General features: G+C 39.9%; 1 protein-coding gene across 3 annotated transcripts in view; it reads left to right on the top strand.

Annotated features, from left to right (window-relative positions):
* ATG7 (autophagy related 7) overlaps positions 1-19,790 on the top strand; it is a 131,575-nt gene extending 111,785 nt beyond the window's left edge. Inside the window, exons 21-26 of one of the 3 annotated variants that reach the window (XM_049826778.1) lie at positions 10,362-10,520; positions 13,699-13,829; positions 15,209-15,353; positions 16,317-16,488; positions 17,138-17,261; positions 19,747-19,790. The gene's annotated coding sequence lies outside the window, so the exon portion shown is untranslated. Of the gene's footprint in view, positions 1-10,361; positions 10,521-13,698; positions 13,830-15,208; positions 15,354-16,316; positions 17,262-17,317; positions 17,391-19,746 lie in introns of all 3 variants that reach the window. The other 2 variants (XM_049826779.1, XM_049826776.1) reach the window with 2 other exon arrangements.
* The last annotated feature ends 231 nt before the right edge of the window (positions 19,791-20,021 follow it).

The following is a 20,021-nucleotide window of genomic DNA, read 5'->3' as shown; positions in this document are numbered from 1 at the left end:
ACAGTAGAGACCAAAATGCATTGGTATCATGATTAGGCTCCCCTGAAGTTTAGAGAAGGCTCTGATATGTAGTAAAAATTGCTTTGAGGGGTAGATCACTGATTCAGCCCAAACTTGTAGAGAAGTGCTTAACTGAAATAAGAAATTGGTTCTCTAACTTTGCTATTCTTGGATGCTGTCATGCAGTACTTTACAGGTGTTAAAAAAGAGCAATTCTGATTTTCATTTTGGTTGGATTTTGAGTTTTTCAATTTTTGCAGCATCAGGAATGGCTTCAGAGATTATGGCTGAGCACAAACAGTAGTTTGAGAATCCTTGAGTTTAAAAGATAACTTGAGAAAAAAGGATTTGTAAAATATCAAAGTACATTACTGCAAAATTTAAAGTGAATCTATTGGGTTTTATCTTGGAATGGGTTTTAGAAGTATATTTTAAATCTTTTTATGGCTTTATATTGTGGGGATTGTGGACTAACTCACTCAGAAAAAATGCAAATTGCTTTATCTGTCAGGCAGTCTTTATTTCCCATATATATTTTAAAAATTATTTGGTAAACACAGTTATTTTAGTTCCTTCCTTAACACAAGCTCTGAATATTTGGTGTAGATAATTTCACAGCTGCTCTGCTTCTCTCTTATGCTGCATCAGAAGAAGTTCTGTCAGATCAAATTTGTCTAAAAATAAGGATATCTGCAGTTCCCTCATTCTGATCATAAAAGATTTATTGAAACATGCTGAGGTTTGCATCAAGTGTCCAAAATAGCTATTATTTCTATTTATTTTAACTATCATATTCATTGTATTTATGTGATTTCTTAAGTAGCCTTAAGGGAATGTCTTGTTTAGCAACTTCATTGTAATATAAAAATATATATGAATGAAATATATTTTTTGAAAGACTAGTAATCACAGGAAACTGATCCTTTGGTGGTCAGGCAATGAACAATAAGATTGATAACATGCCATGTCCATTTTAAGCAGTTTGTTGATGTACGTAATTACTTATGAGCTCAAAAGATCTCCATTTTGTTAGCCATGCCGTAGTCCAACCAGAATCATGAATAATTACCAGGGTAGTTTAAAGGGAATGATCTGCATTTCTATCTTTTGGAGTTGCTGATCATGGAGTGTAAAACTCTATTTGCAGGTTTTGGCTATCTAAAACTTGAAAACTAGACACCTTTCTGAAATCTGTTAAACATGAATAATTATTTTAAATAGCTGAAACTCTGCTTATCCTGGTAAAGTTACATTGTAGCTTTACATTGAAAGTATCTACTTAACTGCAAAAGTATACAAGATCGAAAGGTTCAAAACTCAGGGTTAATATAATGTTTCCTTACCTCTGTAATTTCAGTAACATACAACTCTCTCAGGCTGAGCTGTTTCCTGTACATATGCTTCCCAGATGTCTCTGATGTTCAGAAACACTTCAGTTTGACTTGGAATAACTTCCGTTGTCTAACTGTAATGTTGTTTTCGTTCTCCTTATGGACCAGAATTGTTCTTAGTTTGCTTTTACTCAATTTCTAGGCATTACTGAGTGAGAAATCATGAGAATCCATTCAAATGAATGAATGCACATTCAAATACTATTAACAGATATGGCTCGTATGCACTTAATGGCAGGATTTCGCACAGTCCTCAGCTCCAGTTATTGCTGTTTAATGGAACAAGCTAAACTTTAACTTTCTTCATAAAGGAGGTAGGATTTAAATTTTATTTGTGCTGCCCTGACCTCCTAGGTGTCAGTGAAGAGCCCGAACTCGTACTTTCATTGTAGAACCCAACAGCTACCATGGCTTTTCAGCTATAAACCAGATCTGTTGGGAAGAGGGAGTGAACAGCCTCAGAGGAACCTACTCATCTTCCTAAACTATCTAACAGAAACGTAATGGCATTATACGGCAGTGTGGGTGGGACTGTATCTCACAGAAGGCAACTGTGACACCTGTGTACCACACCTGGGGACATTTACTAGTGTTAGAAGACCACAGATCTCAATGGAGAGCTGTAGACATCATTTTTGTGCTTGAGTATTAGAGAGGCTCATGGAATGATGGCCTCTGTTTTACTTTCACACTGACTAGCATTTTTCTTCAGTGTCATTCATCCCTTCGATGTGTTTGCTGGCTGAAGTCTAGAATTCATTACGGAGTAGTACCACATTCATGAAAGTGAGGAACATGAGATTCTGTATGAGAGTTTTCTTCTTTAAAGCCCTCACTTGCTCTCATCCTTGCTTTCACAATCTGCTGTTAAGTCCTCTTCACCTGTGTCATAGTCGGTTGGTCAGGAACAAATTTCACTTAGGGCATGCCCTTTATATCACACGTAGATTGTCTTAGCACCATTAAAGCCAGCAGAATCATAGCCAGTAGGTGGTCCAGCCCCCACTGAGTCTTAAGCCTTCAGCATTGGCCTCTATAAGAGATAAAGGGCACAAATTTGAAAATTATGCTTAGATCAGTGAAGAAAGATTCATGACGGCCCAGACAGGTTAAGGTCAAGATAAAATCACCAAGGAGTGGAACCACAGGATTTCTATTCCTAGGAAGTTGGAGGCTCCCAAGAACTAAAAGGAGATTATTCTTCAGTAGAAGTCAACAGCACAATAGTTATTTTGATACATCCAAGGAAACCGTAGTGATTGCACCAGCCCTTGAAATCACTGAGCTTGAGCCTGGAAAAATACTTTTCCCTTCCCTGTGTTCTGTATGGCTTTGGTGTTGTGTCCTCAGAGAAGTCCAGTGACATAAACTAAAATTTCATTTTTGTCATCTTTGATATTCTCGTTCCAGTTCCTGCATAATGTTCTTTCTAGTTCTATTTCTTTGTATAAGATTTGGCCGCTCACCTTAAATATATGCAACAGAAGTATTAGCAAAATTGAATAATTTTTCCATATATAAGCATTTGCTTTTGATTTCTCACTTGTGTTCCCATAAAAAACTCTTACTAGAATGTTTTTTTTTATTATTTCTGTACTTTTCACTATGCACTTTAGAATCATATCATAGCACTTGTTTCTCCCTCTTACTGAACAAATTCCTTCTAAATTATGTTAACTAGTCTAAAGGGAATTGCTAATAGAATCACAGAATCATTTAGATTGGAAAAGACCCTTAAGATCATCGAGTCCAACCATAAACCTAACACTGCCAAGTGCCCCACTAGCTACTTCATTATTTCACTTACTCTGGGACAGTGTTCAGCTATGAAGCGTTCACCCAGCTCACAACTTTCCTTTGAGTTTTCTTCCTCTTTTTCAAACCAAATCACAGAAGCAGTGAGATTGCTGAGATGTGACTGAGAATAGACTTCGGTATGCAGGATTCTCATTAATGCCAGTAATGTGTGGAAAGATTACTAAGCTTCTGATACCAGCTTTTGTGCTGTTGATCAAGAACAACTCTGCCTGTTTCTTAGAGAATCATTAAGAGCCATGACAGAATCCATGAGGATATTTTTATATAGGTTCTCTTCAAAGTATAACTATATCTTAAGAGTTCAAGGAGAGTCCTAACCTTCTCTTCGTAGGGGAATACGAAGGACAGCTCACATTCTTTCAAAAATAAATATGTTGCAAGCTAACACATAGTCAACCTTTCTTGTCATTCTGCCAGCTGTTCTGCGGTGCAAGTCCAGCCAAGTAGCCGTTCTCATGCTGTCCATTGATTCAATGTTTGCTATACTGTAACTTTGCATTAAGACTACACAAAAGCTGAAGAGAGTGTGAACAGCTAGATGGTGGGATTTTTCCTTGCGACTTTTTCAAATTTTTGTACCCAATTTTGTAGTTTTTTTTTTTTTTTTTAAATAATAGTGCAATACTTTCCTTAGAAATAAATAAGTATTTATACTCCAGAGACACCCATTAAAGAAATATTTGCAACATGGTAAACTTCCTAAGAAACATAGTCTGGAAGATATCCAGAGCCTGTTACCATTTTGTTTCTGAATCTTTTGACATGGCTTCATTAATTCCTTTTCTTCTTCTTTTTTTTTTTTTTTCTTTAACTTTCAGTGCAGATGTTGTGCTTATGCATATCCTGCCAAAATGAAACTTTCCTTCAAGAGGGTGTTGTGCACCTTTCTCTTTTAGAGCACCTGGATTAACTGTTTTAAAAGACAGAAATACTGCACTAGAAGGACTTTGGGCTGTCCCAGTCTGGCAATGTGTAAATTCCTAACCTATGAAAAACCTACGTACCTACATACCTGTCCCATTTCGGTTCCAGCTTGCTTTCCCTTGCAGCTGCCTGGACCTTCTCCAGAACCCTAACTGTTTAAAAATACTGTGGCACCGCACAGGTAATGCTTTAGGTTTGAAATTAATACGCTTTCCCTCTCTATTAGCACTTCAGCTACCCAGTTTCATAATTTCTAACAAGTTCATTTTCTCATCTGTGCAGCACTTGACAGGTTTTGAAATTAAAAACCCTAACAATTTGTTGACAGTGTTTTCTTTCTCCTTTTACTGTTATTGATAGCCTTTCTTCCATTACCACTGATAATAGTGACTCTTCATAGTGAGCGGTGATTGACGAATGGACAGACTGCAGGACTCCTTGCTTTGTGTTAGCTCTACTCCTAGGTTACAGAGAGACGTTAATACTCCCTGCTTTTTTTTCTTAAACTTTTATTCAATTCCTCAACTGTGAAATGTATGGAAATTGGGTTTATGTACTTGGTGAAGAATATCTATTTTTTCTATTCTCAGTTATCGCGGGTCAAAGAAACTGGTCTGTTGCTCCAACCCATTGTTTTGCTGAGGTACTGTTGGCTATTGTTTGATGTCATGTAGTGTTAACCAAAATAGGCTGTTGCTTGGGCTAATTTGTAGCCGCTTTTTCTTAAGTACAGCAGCTGAAATTCAGCAATCCATATTCTTCCACCAGCCAGTGATGGGTGTTTTGTCCAGGTTGTAATGAAGTCTTTGGAGTGAGTCACTTGAGGATTATTTTAACCTGGCTGAGGAAATTGGCACTGCAGAAGGGAAACTGAAGCTACTCCCAAAAGAATTAATAGCAATAAGCTTGAGTAGCAACAATGTTAAGTACCTTAAGGTATTCTGTATCTTAGGGCAGCAATTTTTTCACCTAATTTCCCAGTTCAAATGATCTCACCCCAGGATAAGGATGCAGCTGAGTACTCCAACCATATATAATTTCAAGTTCTAACTGTTGCTCCTCAATAATTGACAATATTATCTGCCTGTTGCGACTTAACCATAGCATTTTTTCAAATCTGGTGGAATTATTTAGGACATTCTTTGAAAAGATTTTCAGAACCCATAAGCTGTTTGTCTGAACTTTGCAAATGAAATAGCATGGTTTCTTTCTGTTTAATCAGGCCAGTACTCCCTTGCCATTGTAGCTTCTTGCAGGAGCTTCCCTGGGCTTGGGGATAAAAAGGGGCTGTCAGGAGTTCTAAAAAACAAACATGTTATGTTTCCTGGCTGGCATGGAGTACACACTGCCTTTCCATCTACTATAGCAGTCTAAATGCCTGTTTCCTCTTGTTCTTTGAATAGATGTTTATATAGGACATTGATATAAAGTACAATAGACTGCCTCTGGAGTGAAGGTCACATGCACACGTGCATTTCATTTTAAATGCTAAAATTTCAAATTACTTTTTAACAAAGTATTTTAGTAAGCTAACAGGAAAAGACAGAAGCATATGTATAGTGTTGTGCTGCTGCAAATCAAAAGCACAATTTTAAAAAAATGATTCTTTGTAACTTCTTTCCCATACAGTTAGTTTCTGTTCTTATGTTCTTTGGCTGTGGATTGCTGCTTCAGTAGTCTTTGAGCATCCAAAAATTTAGGCTTGTGTGCGACTTCAGTTTGCTTTTTGGCACCAGGACATTTAATTTTTGTAAGATCTCAGCAGAGTGAGTCAGTGTTTGATTTGTTAGTGAAATACCATTATGCACTACATAAATAAGAAAGGAGAGGCCTTATTCTGGTTTCATTCTTATGAAGGAGGTCAGTAGTGTTTTTTCCTCAATTTCTCTTTTGGTCTCATGTATGCACCCTCTTAAGAAACTGCAGTTGATGCATCCCTGCGAGGCAGTGTTGCAGGCGTCTGGTGCATTTGAAAGGCAAGCTGGCATCTCATTTCTGGAATGATTTTACTTTCTAAATCCAAACCGGTATGGGCTAAAACTGGGCAAAGAAATGCTGCTAGAATTGTTTCCGCGTCATGTCAATAGCCTTGGAAGAAAGGTGAGGGCTGTGGAGGTTCCAAGTCTGGCCCACTCTGAATGCATTTGAACTCTAGTTTTTGACAGCTAGTAAATTGGTGTCCTCCCCCCCCCTCTTTTCTCTCCCTGTGAATATCTCCTCCCCACCCCCAGTGCTGGGTGCCTCCCTGGTAAGGGAGGGAGGTGGATGAACAAGCAAATTAATTTCTAGTGACAGACTTCTTTCAAATTAGTGTAAGAAGTGAGGAAGTCTATAAAGTAGGTATGATTTTGCTTAGGGGTTTTGCTTTGTCTTTAAGTGTCTTTATTTTCATTTCATGCTTCAAAGTCTGACTTTTATACAGTAATTCTGTAGGTGTTACCACTTCCTCAGGAACCTGTGACTCAGGCAACGTATAAATGAAATGACATCACCAGCAACTCTTGCTTGAATTGCTTGTTTCCTAAATAGGAGCTGTTGGTTTTTCCTTTAATACTTGCAGCTTTGTTTGGTTTTTTGGTTTTTGTTTGTTTGGGGTTTTTTTTGTGAGGGGGGAGGGGATGAGGGCTTTTAATTATCTAAGGCAGCTTTGCCATTATGAGTAACCACACTGCATGTGTTTTATCCTTTTGAATCGTTGAAATCAACCAATATTGAAGTTTACTTAAAATAGGAGATCCACATTTCTATGCAAGCTATTCATGAATGAAGTAATTGTAGTTAGGCTTTAGTAGAGGTTCTGTTGTTATAAAGCATTCTTAGTTCACTCCTGATCTGTGGAGGGAGGGGGACGGTGGAGAGGGGAAGGAAAAGATCTGAGCATTATTTTCCATTATTATTTTGGAAGTAATGCAAACAAAAGAAATGTGTTTTCATACTACCGGGCAGTTTTAATGGCTCTCCCTCGCTGCTCTCAATAGCGTGTATTTGCACCACAGGAGATTCTTGGTAGATTTCAGTGTTTCCTTTCCTGCAGCCCGTACTTTTCAATGATAAGGCTATGTATAAATACATGGTTGAAATAGGAGAAGCCGGAGTAAAGTTTGCTTCTTGGCAGAGCGTCTCCAAAGCTGGCAGGAGCAGTCGTTGCAGCAGGTAGGCATGGTACGGGGGGACGGGCAGCTGCTGCATCTGCATTGCTTGCTTGGACAAAACCCCCAGTGATGTCACTGCAGGAGCTGGCTTGTCAACTGTTGTTAAAAGTCATGTCAGGAATTCTTGTCATCAAAGGAATGTGGCAAGTTGGATGTCTGTCTAGGTCATTTATTCATAGTGCTCACGGACAGGCTATAAAAGTGTTGTGTTTATTTATTATTGTCATGAGCAAAGGATCACTGTCCTTTTGTTTAAATAGTAGCAGTTTTGGCACTCTATAGAAATTAGTGCTTTGATTGTATGGGTTCTCACTGAGCGGGCAGTACCACTGTGGTTGCACTTTAAAGGAAAACTCAAAGTCCATGTATTCAGGGAGGTGGTATCAGTGACTACCATAGGTAACGGTCTTTCTTCCATTATGTCAATCCATGTCAAGCTTTGGCACTATTAAGAACCATATAATTAAAGTTATTTTTCAGATGACACACTAAACCAAAGTCCTAAAAAAAAGGATTTGTATCTATTTTTGGTTTCTTCCTGATATTTTTTTTTCTTTAGTTTATTTCATCCTACCTTCCTAAAGTTGTTCAGCTTCCTTTGGATCCTTTGTTTTCTAAATTACCCTTGTGCAGGGGTCATGCATACATTTAATGAAAAACTTATTCAAGTTCCACCCAATGGCTATTTGAGCAATAGCTATATATTGTTATTGGTACTAAGTTGGGAATGCTTTGAGATGATAGATGGTGTAAATGTAATAACATTATAATTATTTGGTCACACAGATATAAAGACAATTTTCCCCTACTTAAAATGTTTACTATTGTATGTCTCTTGCGTGCAGTTAGTATTTGTGATTTTCTCTAGGGCAGTAGTTAGGAGTGAGTGAGCTATACGTACTCTGCCCTGCAGGGCAGCAGCTGATGTATAGATGCAGCTAGATCAGTCTCACCAACTGCCCAATACGCTTATATGACTAGTGCTCTCAGAAGTCCTGGGGGAAGGCATTTCAATTACTTGCTAACTACATTTTGTTGAATAGGAATTCAGTAGTGTTTAGCAGTCAAATATTACAAACTTAAGATAGGCTTCTTTGTAACCACACTCTGATTTTCAAGGGAGAAACAGGGAGCAAGTCAACTGGTGTGTGTCCAGTGTTTCCCTGTTGCTGGAGATATTCTGGTTTCATTTCCAACAATGATAGTATCTGTTACTTAATTTATCTTCCTGTTGTTAGTATTTGGAAATGTCATTAAAGATTCTGGCAGATAACAACAAGTTATCCACTGCTTAAAAATCAGCTAGGAACAAAGAATAACAACATACCTGTTGATCTGAGATACTGGCAAAGAATGGAAAAGAATGTGATTTAAATGCCACTGGAGCGTCAGGAGGGAGCTGACACTTACGCCACAAGGACATGCAGCAGAACGTTGTTTCAGAATTTGACCAAATTACTGGTTTTAAATTATTTTGTTGCTATAGTAGTGGGTGATTGTGGCTTCAGAAATTTTCTAAGCCAAAATGTTGTGTTCCAGCTTTCAGAGTTTGGAGATTAATGGAATTAATTATTGTGATTTTAAAAAGACTGCTTATTTAAAGCAACTTTGTCCTCTCTATATAATAGTCATAGACATGGGAAGATGGATTGAGGCAGAACACTTGGGCTGTGCCACAGACCTGCAGTGAAGGCAAAGAAAGTCACATCATCTCCGCCTCCCATCCGTTGTCTGAGCTTTGTTCGGTAGAGTCTCTTTTGCTGAGTAAGTGCCTAGGACAACAAGACCAATCTTGATTGATCAGCTAGGCACTAGAATAGTACAAGTATTGGAGATGATACAGGTACATCTCTTCTCTAACATTGTCTATTAATGCCTTTTAATGGAATCAGTTTGGACAAGGAGTTCAGAAGTGGTTAGTGAGATCCATCTGCCTCAGTTTTTGGATGCCCAACTTTGGATGCTCTAAGCCAGACTTTGATGATGTCTTAAACTGGGTTTTGGAATTCTGAAAGGAGTCTGATTTCAAATGTAAAGACAATCTTACATTAAGCATGTATTTTAAAATCTTTATGTGTGTAAAAGAGGATTAAATAAATCTGTTGTTAACTTCTAAATGCTTGCTGTTTCAGTTTTGCTCTTTCTTGCATGTATGTACTGGGAAATATGCTTACCAGGATGAGCATTAGGTTTTGTGTAACAAATCAGCTAAAATAGCGAGGAGTCACAAAAGAGCTTTGTTATTCTTGTGGAAAAGAAATACAGAAAAGGAAAAAGTTACTTGAGTGCACTTTTTTAAAACAAGTTTCTGGTTTTGAGGCTTGTGTTGTTTGTTACCAGGCTGACTGCTAGAAGCTTAACTGTTTGTTTCACAGTAAGTGCATGCGACTCCCGAAGGGATTCAAATCCACATTAAGCTTGGGTTGCTAGCACAGTTGGAAATCAGGGTAATATAACTTAGCAATCCAGTCTGAGAGTGGCTAGAAATAATACTGGTTGTGTTCTCCAAGGCCTGCACTGCCATTTAAAGTTTCTGTCTCCTAGAACTAAAGGTTTGGATTCATTTGCAAAAAGGAAGGTGTGCATTGACTTTGGTAATGGAACAGAAGAATTAAGAAGCAAGAAGCAAGTAAGAATTGGACTTGTGGTTGTTTTTTTTTTATTTTCTTAATTGACAAACATTTCTTCATTAGTTCTGACTATATACTATAAATGTACTCCAGAGGAAGAAAAAAAAGGTTTGTTTGTTCATTTCCTGAGTGAAATACAGAGAACTGTTCATGAACCAAGTACAAGGCGTAAATAAGTTGCCATGACCTATAATTTGTTGGACTATATAGTGGTGTTAGTGACATTTTTGTGTCTTACTAAACTTTCACAATGTAGTCATTGGCTGTTTTCCCCAGTTAAACTTTTCACAAAAGAAGTACGAAACTTCAGTTATGAGAGAAAAGCAAATAAACTGAAATCCTTTGAAATCACTGCCCACTGCTCCAAATCTCTGTTGTAATGAAGCTCCAGTAATTCTTTTGTCCTACCATGCTAATACTTTATTTTCCTCCCGTTTCCATACTAGATGGAAGATATGAAGGGGCAGAAGAAAAGCAGAAATGCCAGAAGAAGAGGAACCTGGAAGAGAGCCAGGAAAGACAGCTGTAAAGAGACTGGCTTCCTGTTTGAGGCTTTAGGAGCAATGGATCAAGGATGCCCCAGTTTGGGAGCTTTCCCATCAGAGGTATTGTTGTTGGCTTTGAGTAGCTTACATTCCTCCTAAGAGCTTCAGTTCATTTCCTTGGCTATCGACAGGTCTTAGCACATCCCTTTTTCTGGTCAGGGCCTGTCTGCCTATGGGAAGTTCTGACACTTAGCATCAATTTTCTTCTATTTTGGGGCTTCCTCTTGGGTTGCTCTAGCTATGACGTTTCGAAGGATCACAGGGAGTATAGGTTAGCCAGCCAGCTTTCTCCTTTTCCCTCTCACTCTGTTGCAGAAATTAAGTGCTCCTTCTCGTTTGTCACTCAACTTTTCTAGCGCTCTCAGGAAGGAGGGGAACATTCTTAATTTGTGCCTACAGAGGAATTAAATCAATATACTTGCTTAAGCAGACTTCTCACCCACAAGCAAAAAAAAATTCTGGAAGCTTCATGATGTGATCTGTACCTTAATGAACATTCCCTGCGCTCCCTAAACATCATCCTCTGTGGAAATTCTTGAAGTGTTTTGGTTTGAGGTTATAGTGTAGCTAATTCCCACATCAGGGCTGCAAAGCTAAGCAATGGAGGTTTCCTGAGGAGAGAATCTTTGCTTTTCATCAGTCTGACTAGTTGGGTAGATTATAGCTTTCTCAGCTCTCCAAATGTTGTTGCTGGTCTCCCAACACTGTTTTTTCTTGTTTTGTTTTGTGTTCCTTCAATTCCCAAGAATCTGTTTTCTTTTTTCTTTAATTTAAAAATGAACACATCTGTTTTGTGGCTGTGTAGAAAGACTTGAAAATATGAAGCTAAATGGCTCAAGGACAGAATTAATTCCAAATGTAATTATTTATAATAACCTGATTTTAATTTTGCTTCTGAAAAATTCAAGAGAAATATTTTCTCATGCAGTAATTTCAGTGAGTTCTATGAATACATAACACAGTCGTGGTGAGATATCAGTGTTACTACCTTACCACCTTACAATTGTTTACGTAAGTTATAACCAAAATAACTGCATGGCGAGAAAGCTTTCTAGTCACCGAAACACTTTGATATTGTTCTGTTTGTTATGCGTTGGTATCTGTGCAGGACAAACAGCTGACAAATCAGCTGAGATTTGTGCAAGTAATATAAAAGCAATGGTCTAGATCCTTTCCTTGATATTATAAAGGCAGAAAACCAATTTTTGAATGGCTATGGAGTAGCATAAAGAAGTCCCGAAGTCCAAATCCTGTTGATCCTCTAGTAGCAAGATCACATATTTGGCGGCTCTGTTGCTTTATTTCCTCTGTATACCAGCATTAGATGTTACATTCTGGGCAGCTAATCAAATTGGATACACTCACAGTTTTCTTTTTCTTGAGCTCTGGAAATCAGCATTCTGTGTATAGATTTCTATGCTATTAAGAGCTGAAGGGAAGAATATATTTTATAATTTAGAAAAAGTCGGATTGAAGAACTATCGGTACAGTTGCAGATTTTGGAGCCTTGCGCAGATTTTACTTTTGTAGTCACTGGCAAGTTACTCTAGTTTTATGCCAGCCAATTTACTATAGCTTCCCACAGCCACAAGGGTTGTGTGAAGAGGCTCTAGTGCTCCACCGGAGTGCTGTACATTTTGTGCGGGTGGAGGAAAGGGAAGGGTCTAGCAGAAGATACAAAGAGAGGAAGGCAGTGGATTGGTGTGTGAGCTAGATTTAGCTGTGCTGATAGAATTAACGCTTCTCTTAGGGGAAAATGCGTATAATTTCCTCCAGGAGTATGTCACAGAAAGACAGAATGGAGACAAGATGGGATCTGTCATGGGGCAACTGTTAAAAGAACACATTTTTCATATAAATAGGGGAATATTTCTTCTTGCCTTCATTAGCTTCTCTTTCTTTAATGATATATTATGGGAGGATCTGCTATTGACATTAATCCTCAGCCTTTGCCCAGGCATTTTTCACATTTCCTGTGAGAATTGGTAGGACCAAAACTCCATCCAGAGTTCAGCTATAACAGGGCAGAGCAGGAGGAGAATCCCACACTCTTCTTTCCTGTATTTCCGAGCAGAAATTGTTTATTTGTTGAATTAATCACTGAAGTTACAGACATGTCAGCAAAGTCACCATTTGATTTATTACTGCTGATTTTGCATCATCCTGAAAGGTCATAGCTTGACTCACATTACAGACTGCATTTGTAAGCCTGGCAACAACAAAAGCATTATTTTTTTATTGTGAGGAAATCTGTTCTTGCCATGAAAATCTTTAAAACAAGAGCCCTAGAATCCCACCATGTTCTGTGTGGTGGTGGTTTTGCAGGACTTGGCTTTTTCTTCACTTCCTCACCTGAAAACTCAGCATTTGAACATAGACTATGGAAGCTGAAGGCTAAATTAACAAATGAATGACATGACACAGGGGTAGTTCAAAACAAAGATCTCTGAAATAGTACATTTTAGACAATGTCTATAGTGCAGTCTTTAGAAGTTGAAGTGCATTTTACATTTATATGGTTGATCATACTGAGCCCTGTTCTTAGCCTATGTTCAGCCAGCCATGTCTTTATCACAATAAAGAAAATGTCTTGCATGCTCTTGTATGTGATTTTCCTCTGGACTAGCTATTTTTGCTTTCCTGATATATCATTAAGGCTTTCTCAAAGCAAAAGGTAAATTATATACATACATATGCCTGCACTTCAGGGGACAAAATGAGAATATTGCTTACTTTTGAAGAAATAGGTTTACAGGTTTCAGTTGTTACTTTACTTAACTGGCCCTGCAGGTGAAGAAATTACTTCCTTTAATCTTGATTTTTCAAATTCCTGGGGGAGGTATGAGAGCCACTGGGAAGGAGAGACTTAAAACAAGTGAGGAAAGGTTATCATTAAGGTGAAAAAGTCCTTCACAACAGAAGATGACTTTAGTTTTAGCAACTCTGAATAATGAGAAGAAATTACCATCTTCTTCAGTTAGGTATCTGTTCCAGTTAATTTCTTTCCAGCATTTTCTTTCGTAGGGCAAGTCAGATTGGCAGCAGGAGGTTTTCACCTGGGCTCTTCTTGCCTATTTGAATCATGTCCTAGTTTGTAATCATTTTTGAAAGCAGCTTGCTTACTTCAGAGTGTTCGCACTGTGAAGAGATCACTGGAGAAGCTGGCTGGCACCCTCCGGCCACCCCGGGAGGGAGCCGGGGGTTTCCTCGTGCTCTTACCAATGTGTGTTCCTCCGAGGTGGCCACGGCTCGCCTGCGGGAATTACCCGAGAGCAACAGGAGCTGTGGCAGCTCCATGGCCCGTGCTGGCTGCGAGGTAGGAAGCCAAGGTGATACCCAGGACTGCTTGTATGTCAGGACTGTCGAGAGGTAAGACCTAATTTAAAGTTTTCTTAACTCTCTGCGGTTCTGTTACTTTGATTTTGTTTTCAAAATAGATGTGGTTATATCAGTATATAAAACAGAACACCGAGCTCTAGCAGCCAGAACAATGTCAGTAACTATTAATGCCATGAGAAAATGTTTGATGAATAAAAGTAACGTAAAGTTAAATAAAGGTATGTGTGTCAGTGAAAGTAAGAGAAAAGGACTTTGCTGCTGCTGTAAACCCTGTAACAATGCTGTATTACCTGTGGTACTATTTGAATACATGCATTTTCTTCTGAAGAAGTTAATAGTCTGAGATTTTCTATAGCCTTAGCAGGAGCCCAAGGACTTGTCACTTGGAAGGAAAAGGAAAAGGAAAGGCTCTTGCTTTAATCTCTAAGTATTGTTAGTTCTTTCCATTATTTTCATCCCCGCTTCCCCCTTAAAAAAAAAAAAAAAAAAAAAGTTTAGAATACTACAGTGGATCAGTGAAGAGCAAAGGCTTGGGTTTAGGCTGAGAATTATTTTTTTTTAAAACTAGTTGAAGCTTTTTTTTTTTCTCTGAAAGCAAAAAAATCCTGTATTTTTTATACTTCATTTTAACTAACCAGAGCTAATATAATTGCAGTGGTATATCATGTGTATATTTTAACACACAAGCCACATGTCATTAATACTACTAGACCCACATCATTTTAATATTTCAGGAAGCAGATTTGAGCTTTGTGTTTTCCTGGATTAATAAAGTCACATTGATTCCACCATGAATAGCAGGACGGTATCAGAAGTATTCTGCATGCATAGTATTTGCCCAAACTGAGTAAACAGTTTTAAGATAAGCAGCTTTTTGACTATTAAATGTAGCAGGCGTGTGGCTGACACAGCTTCATGTTGACAGATGCCTTTGTGTCTGTCTTTGTGATGGAGAGAAGACAGATGTTCTCCTTGGCATTTAAGAAAGCTGCTGCTTAGCAAAATAAAACGTAAAATTAGAACGAACAGTGCAATGGTGAACAGTGCAACTGGCTAGCCTACAAGCAAAAAAAGACTGAAACAGTCTCGTGTGAATGTAATGAAGCGTGTCCTTACTGGAAGTCAGTAACTGCTTTGTCATTATTTAAAAGTAGCCCATAGAAAAAGAAATTCTGTTTTTTCCAGCGCTGTTAAAATATAAATGCATGTCAATCTGAATATCCATGTATGACTAATCCCATGCTAACCATTCTTAACAGAGAGGCATGTCAATCGGGTATAAATGCTTAACTGATACAGCAATTAGCAGCAATAAAAACCCCTAAGTTAGCGCATTGTTGTTTGATGAATTGGGCTCCTGATTGTGTCACAAAGGAAAATATGAGAATTTCCTATTTAATGTTCCTTAGGGCTGCTGTTGTCAGATGAGGATGGAGGCTGCCTTCAGTATGACGTTGTCCACTTCTAGCACCAGAGGAAGGAGCAACACAGGGGGAGCTTGTACAGGGACTAGTCTGGCATTCTGGCACCGGTCCCACTGCGTCTCTCCTCAGGGTGTGTACGCTGCTGTCATTCGAAGGGGCTGTATCTGGAGAGCTGCTGCTCTTGTTTCTCTTTGAGATGAGTGTTGTCCATGTTAAGCCTAAACCGTGTATGGAGACTTTAATGATGGTCTCCGTGGAACATCTGGTTCCCTTCATGAATGCTACCATGCTGGTCCAGCAAGAGCTGTCTCTTAAGTCAATATTCACTGGTGTGGAAGTTCCGGAGGAGAGGGAAAATCCTATGAGTGAAGTTCAGGAATATTGAGCATGTCAGCAAAGAGGCCGCGTGCTTTCCCCAAGACGGTGATGTTTCTCTGTCTCGGCCGCGGGCGTGTGTGCAGAGCGGCCTGCAGAGGGGTCCCACTAGCAGAGTAGTTCGTGCTCCGCTCCGCTCACTGGAACTTGCCTTTGTTACAGTTGTGGGTTTCTGTAAATGCGATGATGAGATTTGCCGAGCAGAAAGATTTGAAACTTTTCTGCAAGTAAAAACCAAACCTGATGCCAAGCTCACCCGTTAGTCTAGAGTAAACGTGGACAAACACTGAGGAAGTGCATCACCCGATTAGGATTGTTTGGCGGAAGACCGAACACTTAGGAATTCAAACTGTAGGTTTGAGCTAAAAGCTCCAGAACTCCATGGAAGATTCCCAGCTGTTGCAAGGTGCTCCTTCTACCATTTCTATGTCAGATAACATGTAGCAGGGACCAGATTTGTCCTTGGAGTCTTAATTAAAAATAAAGCTTAGTTTATTGTCTTGCAATTTAACCACTGTTTTTGCAATGACTGTGCTACGCTGGACTTGCGCAGCTTGTTTTCAGCCTGTGCTGAGGGAGTTATTAAGACACCCAAGTTTGCTGTGAACTATTAAATGTCTCAGAGAAAACCTGAAATGAGAGCATTGGAGAAAGAAGTGCTGTCTGTGGCTCTAGGTCAAAGATGAAATGACTTGCTCTCCCCTCATCTTTTCTCCAGAAGTGACTGGTTAGTGACAGCGTCCCCCTGGGACGGCGGTTGAGCAGGCTTAGGCTTGAACGCACTCAAAACTTTGCTACAATCAAGGTGGTTTCAAGACTGAAGGTTGAGCACCAGTGGGAAGGCCACGTACTGAACTGGTTATATTGCTGGTTTTTCCATACACGCAGAGGTAAGTAATACCTCCCCAGGTCTGCTGGTCTCTTTCAACGCTTGTGCCCTGCTGATGGAGAAAAAAACCCCGTACGTGTATTAAATGTCACTCTTGGTGAGGAGTGCTGCCTCCGGGAGCCTCCCAGCACCTCTCTTGGGTGTAAAAGCCACAGAAAATCCTCACTACCCCAGGAGGTGAATGTACTCCTGCGAGAGAGCACACGCTCTGAGGGGCTCTCCCTCGTGCACCTCTGGAGACACGTAGTGCTGCTGCCTTGTGCGCTGTGACAGGAGAGCACCGAGGGAAAAGAGGCGAGCTGTGTCTGAAGAACAAGGCAGCTGCTGTATATGGCCGCTGTGGAGCTATAGGTAACCGCAGGTTAAAAATAAGAAATTAAATTATCTACCTTGGCCGTCTTATACCCAAGAAATGCACTTGAGCTAGCTGTTCCACAGAGAGGGGCAGAATGTTCTCATTGAAGGAGAGGTTAAAAAAATATTAAATCAGTGTATTTTAGTTATTAAATTGGTATATTTCCTGTCATGGGCCCTTCAAGGATAAAGTGTGCTTCAACACGCAACATAATCCAGCTGTGTAATAACTGTCTGCTAAGGGGGGAGAGCGGGAGACGCTGTGCGTAACGTACTTGGGTCTGTATCCACGCCAGATGAAATGGAAGCTTCTGTGTATCGGGAAGATGCAGACTGGTTTCTTATTTCGCTGTTCTTCAAGAAGGCTCTAAAGATAGTGGTGAATGTTCCCCTCAGCCAAGTGTAAGCGTGCCAACTCTGGTGAGTAGAGCTCTTACACAAATAACATTTAAAATACTTCTGATGTGTTTTGCCAGGGTATCACGTTAAGCAACGTGACATGTTGGCGTGTTCATTCACACAGCCATTGTGGATCACCTCTTTTGTAACGTAAGTAGTACAGCGGAAGCAGGGAGTGCTCCTGACTGCTGCTGCACAAAGGCTTCTGAGCAAGGCTGAAAGACTATTTTAGAGCTTTTCTCTGCTGACTGATTTGGCCTCCTAGGAACAGCTGGATTCGTTCCCACCCCCAGCAGCCCCCTGCACCCCTCTGGGAGCGTTCAGCCCAGCTGCAGTGACAGTTCAGCTGCTGCTTGTGGAGCAGCTTCTGAACTGGTGCAGTTACAGCTCCAGTCTGCCATGGTGAACTGGTTACAATTTTGAGTTTTGTGCATCTGCCAGTTTTAAAGTCTAACAGTTCAGTTAGTTAGTTACACTGTGTAGTAGTGTAGCTGCTTTATGAGCAGCTGGAGTAGTTCCCTGCCGAGTTCTCTGCAGCAGTGGCAGGAACCTCTGGAGCCATCTGACTTCAATATGCCTGCCTTCAGCACAGACCCTGGGATCAGAACTGAGCGCGGTACTGCCTATAAACTCCCTTTGCTGCTTCGTGCGTTTTTAGTTTTAAAGGACCTAAACGTTCAGCCCTATTCAGTAAGCACAATCTGCTGGACAGGTTCAGTGGTTGTTTACCAATGACACCGTTACTACAGGTTTAGCCAGTACAGAGACATACTGCCCATGTACCTACACACAACTCTGTACTCCTGCTGTACCGCTATTGTCTCAAACTATCACCATCTATTTGTGTCTATTTCAACGCAGCTTGAAATACATAGAAACTCTATTCAGCAGAGGTTACTCACTGAACTATGCAGGAAGATCTGAACTCAGTCCCTAGTATATTTGTGATGGCAGGTCTGTTTTTGAAATTAAGTTCTGGTTTGAATTAATTAAATTAGCAAAAATAAAGTGTGTGTGTGTAGGGGTGAGATTACGAACACATAGCTGGAAGTTGCCTTTCATTTAGCTCACAGAAAAAGATAAGCTGTTACAAATAATATAGGACTTAATAAAATGAAATGCGTGTGTACGGTCCCATTTTTCTAGGCCATGGTGCTACCCTTTTGTGCAAAATTACTGCTTGCTGCAAATTAGAAAAATCACGTGGTAGGAAAAAAAAATTAGTCTTTTTCCTTTTACCATGTAGAAAATAGAACACTCTTCAAGTTCCTGACCTGAAAGATAGATAGCAATGCTGCTTGTCCTGTTTCCCGTAGTCCCCAAAATGTTGATGTAGGGATGACTTTTTCCTAAAAGGAAACCAGCTCCCTTCAGAAAGCAGACTGAGAGGCTTGTGAGGCTTGTTGTAGTTGGCCTCCCTCCCAAAAGCTCTTGAAGCATGTATTTAGGCTTCTTTCCACGGGTATTTAGAGAGGGATGTTTTTCAGATGTGTTAAACTAATCGTTCTTGATGTGTTCTCATGGAATCTCCCACACCCCAAAAATAGCCATTTACTTTAACAATATACATGCATGTCATGACTGCTTTGTTTTTCAAACAATTTAGGCACTTCTAATACACTAGGAACGTTGTAGCTCATTGTTTTTAGGGGTTCCTTCTTTAATTTTGGAGACACCTCTGCTACACTCAGTGTTGAAATTCCTCTCAAGGCTCTCACCTGGTTCACTGAACCTTCTCAAGATCAGGTAATTAGAACACTTGTTTTTAAGGATTAACCCTCTCCAGTCAAATGAATGATCGATCTTCTTTTGAATGCTGCTCACCCAAAACACAAGACCATGGATGTCTTCCTTTGAAATACAGCTGTCTGTCTTCTTTAGGGAATAATTTCTGTTCTCTAGATAAAACTTGAAGAAAGTTGTGGGACAAAACAAAATGGAAGAAAATGAAGGCATCGGTCTTTTCATAAACAGGACAGAAATGCTTGACTAGCTGGTGTTTTCCAAAACGGTAACTGAACAGGAGCTGCTGCGGGTGAGCTACGTTAGAACAGGAACAGCTGCTTCAGCCCCGTATGGAGCAGTACTGGGCAAACGCTCAAGGACCTGACCAGTGGGCCTGCTGCCAGCGCCTGTTCGTTCAGTGCCCAGAGGCGAACTCCTAACGCCGGGGGTGCTTCTGTCCACCTCTGCCCTGGCAGCAACAGGTTCTCTGCGTAGTTGTAAAGACCGTTTCTTGACAAACTCCTGAACTTGTAGGGGAAAAACCAAACCCCCAAACCCAGCTATCCAGCCCTATCACTGGGGTAACGGTCCTAAACGAGATGACATGAGCAGTAGTTTGTTTCTGCTTCCAGCTCATGAAGTACAGAAAGCAATTTCCCCTCTTACCAAGCAATACAGAAGAGTATGTACACACTTGTGATTTAAGAGCACTTTATTGTTCTTTAAGGCTACTTTTAAGTACAAAAAAAAAGATGGCCTGCCAAACCTTTTTTTTTTCCAGGTGAAACAAGGCCACAGAAGAATGGTATATTACAGATTTACAAACACAGAGAGAATCTTTCAAACTGAACTGTAGATAACCTGGCTCCGTGAAGAAACTTCACCACATCTCCTGATGGTGAGTTCAGTTTAGTTTCCTTCCACCTCCCCCCAACCCTTTGGCTTTCATGACATTATGGTGTCTAATATATGTTTTAATGGACATATCACATTAAATCTTTATTGCCCTCAAATCCATTTACCTATCTCAGATAAGTAAATGTAACCTTGTAAAAC

The sequence above is a fragment of the Accipiter gentilis genome, chromosome 23, assembly GCF_929443795.1.
Source record: "Accipiter gentilis chromosome 23, bAccGen1.1, whole genome shotgun sequence".
Taxonomy (NCBI): Eukaryota; Metazoa; Chordata; class Aves; order Accipitriformes; family Accipitridae; genus Astur; species Astur gentilis.
The sequence above is the reverse complement of the archived record's forward strand: the minus strand, read 5'-3'. Positions and strand labels throughout refer to the sequence as shown.